Consider the following 6391-nt stretch of genomic DNA (forward strand, 5'->3'; position numbering starts at 1 on the left):
CGCAATTTAGTTCAGATTTCAGCTGATTCAATGATTGTTCTGCTGCTTCATCGTCAGTTCCCATCGTCTGGAGTTCTCGTCCCTGCTACTGACCAGAGAAGGTTCCTCACTTTCTTGGTGGTGAGTTTTAAGAAAATCATATCATTTGAAATATGATCAGCCAGCAATCGGCTGCTCATTCACAAAACCCACTGCAGATACCCACTGTCTTTCAACACAGTTCCCTCCCACGGTTGCACTGAGTGTTTCGATTTATTCAGTGTCTTTTTCCCTTTGGGTGATAGGTTGATGTAGATGGGCTGGGAAAAGACATTGACCTGTTCGATCAGCCGTAATTATGTCAAATGGCGGGGTAGCGCTGGCGGGTGAAATGGCCCCCTCCTATTCCTCTCAGTCTGTGCTGTTTCTGACAGAGGATTTTAAACAATAGCATGATGAGGACAATGTGAATCTACACCACGGAATACCAAGGTCCTCCCCTTTATCCCACCGCTCTCACAGCTGCTGTTGTAGCTTCAGATCAGACAGTGCAGGATTCTCCCAGGTGCTCTTTCAAGCTGCATGCTCCTTCACACAGGTTTCCAACTAGACACATGGAGCAAACTGCCGGTTAGATATTGGGGATTCAGGGACAGATTTCCCCTTTTTCTGACTAGAGTTCTGACCACGGTAATAAACATGAATTTCGGGCGTTCTGTATCTTACTCGAGATTCTTATCACTTTACAATTTAAACTGAAATTCAATTTAATCTTGCATGACATTCTTATGTCTTCAGTATTCATGAAAACTGTGCATTATGTCCTTGGATGAAGCCATGGTGAATATTAATGATGAGTGCAGTGTGTTTCATGTTGTCTGTAGGATCTTACAGAAGCATGTTCGTGAAGTGTGGTTGAATCGAATTCTGTGCCGAACTGAAGCCGACCGAGTGAGAAGCCCTGTGATAATGTAACATTTTCTGTAAACAACGCAGCGACCCTTGGAAACCCAGTTTTCATTCAAGTCTATTTTCACAACGTTTTTCTGTATCCCATTAAATCAGTGAGTATTAAAAGGACTCAGTCCCGTTCCTGGTCATTGTGACCAAATGACCAAGGCAATCGATGGCAATGATGATGATGCTTGACATCGACAGGTGCATTCCTACTCACTAGAGTCACATTGTATTACAGATCACGTAAGCAGAGGAGATGATGAGCCTTCTGGCACCCTGAGACAGTGCGACAGTTAATCCCACGTTGTTATTCTCACTCTATACCAAAAACCAGTTAGCCAGCGGACTGAGCTAACCGGCTTCCATTTAATGTAAAGCTAAAACAAACAGCTCAGCACATTAACAATCTGTAGTAATTCACGATTGAGTGGGTTGGTTTCTGAAAATTAAACGTACCTTCTGAACAATGAGTGAGGCTATTCCAAGATTGCCTTCTCTGACAGCGCTGGGACATGACTGACGTTCTCTATGATATGGAAGTGCCAGTGTTTGAGTTGGGTAGACAAAGTTAAAAATGACACAACGTCAGGGCATAGTCCAGCAATTTTATTTGGAAACACTAGCTTTCAGAGAGCCGCTCCTTCATCAGGTGGGTGTCTTTCTGCAGAAACCTGATGTGTGTGTCAATATGCGCGACCTTTTGGAAGATCATCTGGACTTTAACTGACCGTTCGTGGTGTCGATAGTACCCATCACTTAGATGTGTTGGTGTTGGACTGGGGTGGACAAATTTTAAAATCATACAAAGCCAGATTAGAGTCCAACAGTTGACAACCACCTGATGAAGAAACAGTGCACGGAACACTGGCGCTTCCAAATATGCTTGTTCGGTACAATCTGATGCAATGTGATTTTTAACATTGAGAGCTCTTGGTAATGTTTAATTGATCGAAGACAGTAAACGAATATTCGTTCGTGGAGATGAAAAATTCAAATATTATCCACCTCAGTGTAACAAAAAAAAAGTTTGGATGTGTGCTGATTCTCCACAATGCGCTTGCGCCAAGCAAAAGTTGACCTTGCACCTGCCTGATCCGCAGCCAGCTATAAGAATGGCTGTACCACTGGCCAGATGCACAGCTGAAATTTTACACGCTGCAGAGCTGTGGTGCTGACAATGACATGAGCCATAACAGTAACAGTCACAAGGTGAACAAAGAACAAAAATAATCAACATCAATGATCCACTTCAAATTGTCTTAAAAAAAACTACCATTCACAATTTGAGCAGCCAATCAATGAGGTCGCTCCTGATCAAGAAAATTGCAACTTACTTTGCTGCGTTTTCACCATAATTAGAGGTAAACTCCAGCCTAATCATAACATCGCATATTCCCATTAATTTTCAGATTTAGATTACGTTAATGACCTGTCCGTATTTGCAGGAAACTGAACAATATGAAATGAGTGAAAACGTTCTTCCGGTGATGTAATCCAGTGCAGAGTCGGCCAGAAAAGAAAAGACAAAGACATGAAACATCGCTCCCATTTCTCTCTGTTGCATCTCTGTCTTTAGTATCGAAAGTATTAATTATTTTCCTGGGAAAGTTTATTCATAAATCAATTAACATCTGAGTTTTGAAACCTACTTTACTTCAGACTAAAATAGTTGAATATCTTTTCCCCGAGCCTAATGTCCCAATCCTCCCTTCTCTTCCATGTAAATACCAGCTGCTCCAGGTGAGGTTGGAGCTCCCAACCTGACATTCCAATGTTCCTTGCTGCTCCATGTCAATAGCAGCTTCTCCAATTTAAGTTGGGGCTCCCAGTCTGATGCCTCAATGCTCCCTGCTGCATGTCAATAGAAGCGGTACAGTTGAGGTTGGATCTACCACTCTCATGCCCAAATGCTCCCAGGTGCTACGTGTCATTAAGAGCTGGTCCTTGTGAGGTTGGTGCTCCCACTCTGATGTTCAAATGCTCCCTCCTCCATGTCAATGCAAGCGGTCCATTTGAGGTTGGATCTATCACTATGATGTCCCAATGCTTCCCGCTGCTACTTGACATTAAAAACTGCTCCAAGTGAGAGTGGAGCTCACAGACGGATCTCGCAAAGCGTATTGCTCCATGTCTACTGAAGATGCTTCAAATTAGGTAAGATCCCGCAGTCTGATGTTCCAATGCTCCCTGCTGCTTCATGTCAATAGAGACTGCTCCAGGTGAGGCTGGATTTCCCAGTCTGAAGTCCCAATTCTCCCTGCTGCTCCACATCATTTGAAGCTGCTCCGGGTGAAGTTGGATCTCCCAAGCCGCTGCCCCAGTGCTCCCTGCTACTCCAAGTAACTAAAAGCTGCTCCAGGTGTGGTGGGAACTCCCAGCTTGCTGCCCCAATGCTCCCTGGTCCATGTGAGCAGACGCTGCTCCAGATGAGGTGGGAGCTCCCAACCCTTGCAACTCACACACCTCTATACCAACTTAGAAATAGTTCCCACTGACCATTTCCACCATTGGAGCCATTGGTGGAATATCCGTATCATGTGAATTTAATATTATTTTTCCTCAGCACCGAATCATTACTTCCAAAAGACATTCTTTCTTAAATATTGTTTATCATGTGCATATTGCATTCAATCCGAAGTTAGATAATGGTGCTAACTGATGTATGCTCAATAAAAATTACATCATATTTTTCATGTTGTGTAACTGCTACTTAGCAAGGGCAATGTTTGTAATGAAATCACACTTTTATTCCAGGTGAGGGAATGTGGTTTGTATTATTTAAAATGAACTTGTCCACTGTGTACAATGAATAAATGGATCTCAATTTCAAAGCAAACTTGGTTACGTTGTCATCCATCTTGACATGTGGTGTCCTCTTCTTTCAACCACACGAGTATTAGAACGAAACGTCTATTAATGACATGCGTATAAAGACACATTAAATCATTTTTCGTGCTAATGCTGCATGAATTTGCGATTATTGATCCACAGGTTATGTTCACTCCCTACAGTGAACATGCTCCTTCTCCAGTTGTTCATGGTTCAATGTGATGCATCCAGTGTGTGCATAACGTTTTGGAGCTTGCTTCCCACATCTTGTGTTTATCTGTGTCTTGTGTCCAGCCTTCATCAATGGCGAGAGCAACGGGCGAGGGAGAGACCATTGTGTAAGTCTCTCCGTATCCATGCATGGCACCCATGTCTGCAATTCTCTACTGTGCATTTATAGCCAGTTCTCTGTACCCCAACACCCACGCCACGCCCCTTTTGAAATATTTCCATTATTTTGTGTTGTTTCGCTGTACTCTTCTCACCAAGATGAATACCTTCTACTCAACCTGCTCCAGATTTCATTTGACAAAACAGTCATTAAGAATCCCATTACATAAACATGCCCTTCGCATCTCTTGTATTTTGGTTTTCCTGGATCTCTTTCATATGATAAAAGGTCACAGCAGCTTGACTTGAAAAAGAAAATCGCGTTACTTTTCATTATCCCAATGCGATCTACGTTTCAATGCAGTTTAAGCAACTGACTCAAATTATTCTTTGAGATTTTATAATAGCGTCGATGCATATAAATTGACCATTGGTGTTCCAATTTCAATAAGAAAGGTGTGAGCATACAAAAGTAGCAGCTTTGAAAACACCGACGAGAGTGGGAGTCGAACCCACGTGTGCAGACCACAATGGATAAGCAGTCCATCGCCTTAACCTCTCGGCCATCTCGTCACATACAATAGCACGGGTATGAACTCATGAATAAGTGAATTGCGTAAATTATGCAGAACAGCAGATATTTCTCCCTGGTCTGGTGAAATGCTAAATAGCACAGTACGGTTCCAAGACTATGGTCTGGCCTCTGGGTTGTGGGACAACGGCATTCCCACTGTGACACTCTGCTCACAGTGATCTGAACAAAAATGAAGAAAAGACTATGTAACAAAGTCTGTTGAATTCTGTGAAGATTTGAAGTCAACGGAATGAAGAACTCGAGTAAGAAGGATGTGTTCCTTAAAGAAAGAGTTGGATAGAGCTCATAAGGATAGTGGACTCAAGGGTTATGAGGATAAGGCAGGAACAGGATACTGATTGAGGATGATCAGCCACGATAATAATGAATGGTAGTGCTGGCTCGAAGGGCAGAATGGCCTACTCCTGCACCTATTTTCTACTGTCTATTAAATTGCCAGTGAGAAATTGTTTTCCAGACTGGAGGAGAGTTCATTGTGCTCAATGTCATTATTCGGAACACCTTTCTTCTGCTCAGATGTTTTTGACACGCACTTCTGTACAGAACACTTTCCAAATCCTAAATAAGACTAAACAGACAATTGAATTCAACAATGCAAATACCTTGATCTGTATCATTTTCCTAGGCCATGCAACACCAATTATGATCACAGCAACCCAGTGAGCAAGTGTCAGAAGGAAAATGAGTGCAGTGTTAGAGAGAATGCTGGGAGCAGCAGTTGACACGCGGGGAAGTGCATTTCCCACAACAGGAACACTACCAAAAAGCGGACTGCGGTGGAAGAATTCAGAGCGGGTTTACACTTTGGAATTTGATACCAGAGACACAATGGAGATTTGTCATTGAGTCTGTTAAAGATGAAGATTTTAAGATTTCTACAGATGAAAAACAAAATAAAATGTTCATTGGTTATTGAATGCAAATGTTGAAATTATATATTTCAAAAATCTACCCATCTTTGCAATGAGTCGCTCACCATTTTCCTCACTCGGGGTCAGAACCACTGGTGAAGATGATCGTTTAATTCCCGTTACTAGCCATGGAATCAGAGAACTTCCGTTTCCCAAACGTTAAGGTACAACCAGGAATGTGGAGGTAGGCATTAATGTGTTGCTCCTGTGATGCAGGTGACAGTGCATGGTATCTCTGTGCCAGTATAGTGGGCTGTGCTGTGCCGAAGTTTTAAGTTTGAGCCTCACATGGAGCAGCTTCAATTATTCATTGTCTTGTGGGGTACGGATAGAAGGTGATATTGAGCAAAGCCAAGTTTATGGGAAAATGTCCGTGTTTGTGGATTGAGAAATGACCTTTTTTGGATAATGACTCCTTGATCAACAAACATACTGCAAGTAGTTAAAACGTGAAGAGACATGTGTGGAGAGAGAGCCAAAGGTGATTGTTCAGCAGGTGGATAACGTTTCTTATGTGCAGCGCGTTAAATTTCGGGAAAATATATATTGAACTGGTTTCATGTTACGCATTTTGTTGCAAAGTCGCAAAGGTTATTGCAATAATCAAAAAAGAAAAATCACATAGGACCGTTTGAATATTGTATTGAATTGAATTTTGGCCTGAGTATATTTTATCTTCAATGGCGTGCTGCAGAGAAGTACAGAGGGTTAACAATACAAAATAACAGAGTCTTCTTGGTGCATTTCTTGGGTGGAGTAAAGAATGTACGAAATATACATAATATCATGT

General features: G+C 42.2%; 1 non-coding gene across 1 annotated transcript; it reads right to left on the reverse strand.

Moving 5' to 3' along the window:
* Positions 1-4586: 4586 nt before the first annotated feature.
* Positions 4587-4668, reverse strand: trnas-gcu (transfer RNA serine (anticodon GCU)). The gene has a single exon. It is a non-coding gene; the product is annotated as a tRNA-Ser (tRNA).
* Positions 4669-6391: the final 1723 nt, after the last annotated feature.

This window comes from Hemiscyllium ocellatum, unplaced genomic scaffold, assembly GCF_020745735.1.
Source record: "Hemiscyllium ocellatum isolate sHemOce1 unplaced genomic scaffold, sHemOce1.pat.X.cur. scaffold_402_pat_ctg1, whole genome shotgun sequence".
Classification (NCBI taxonomy): Eukaryota; Metazoa; Chordata; class Chondrichthyes; order Orectolobiformes; family Hemiscylliidae; genus Hemiscyllium; species Hemiscyllium ocellatum.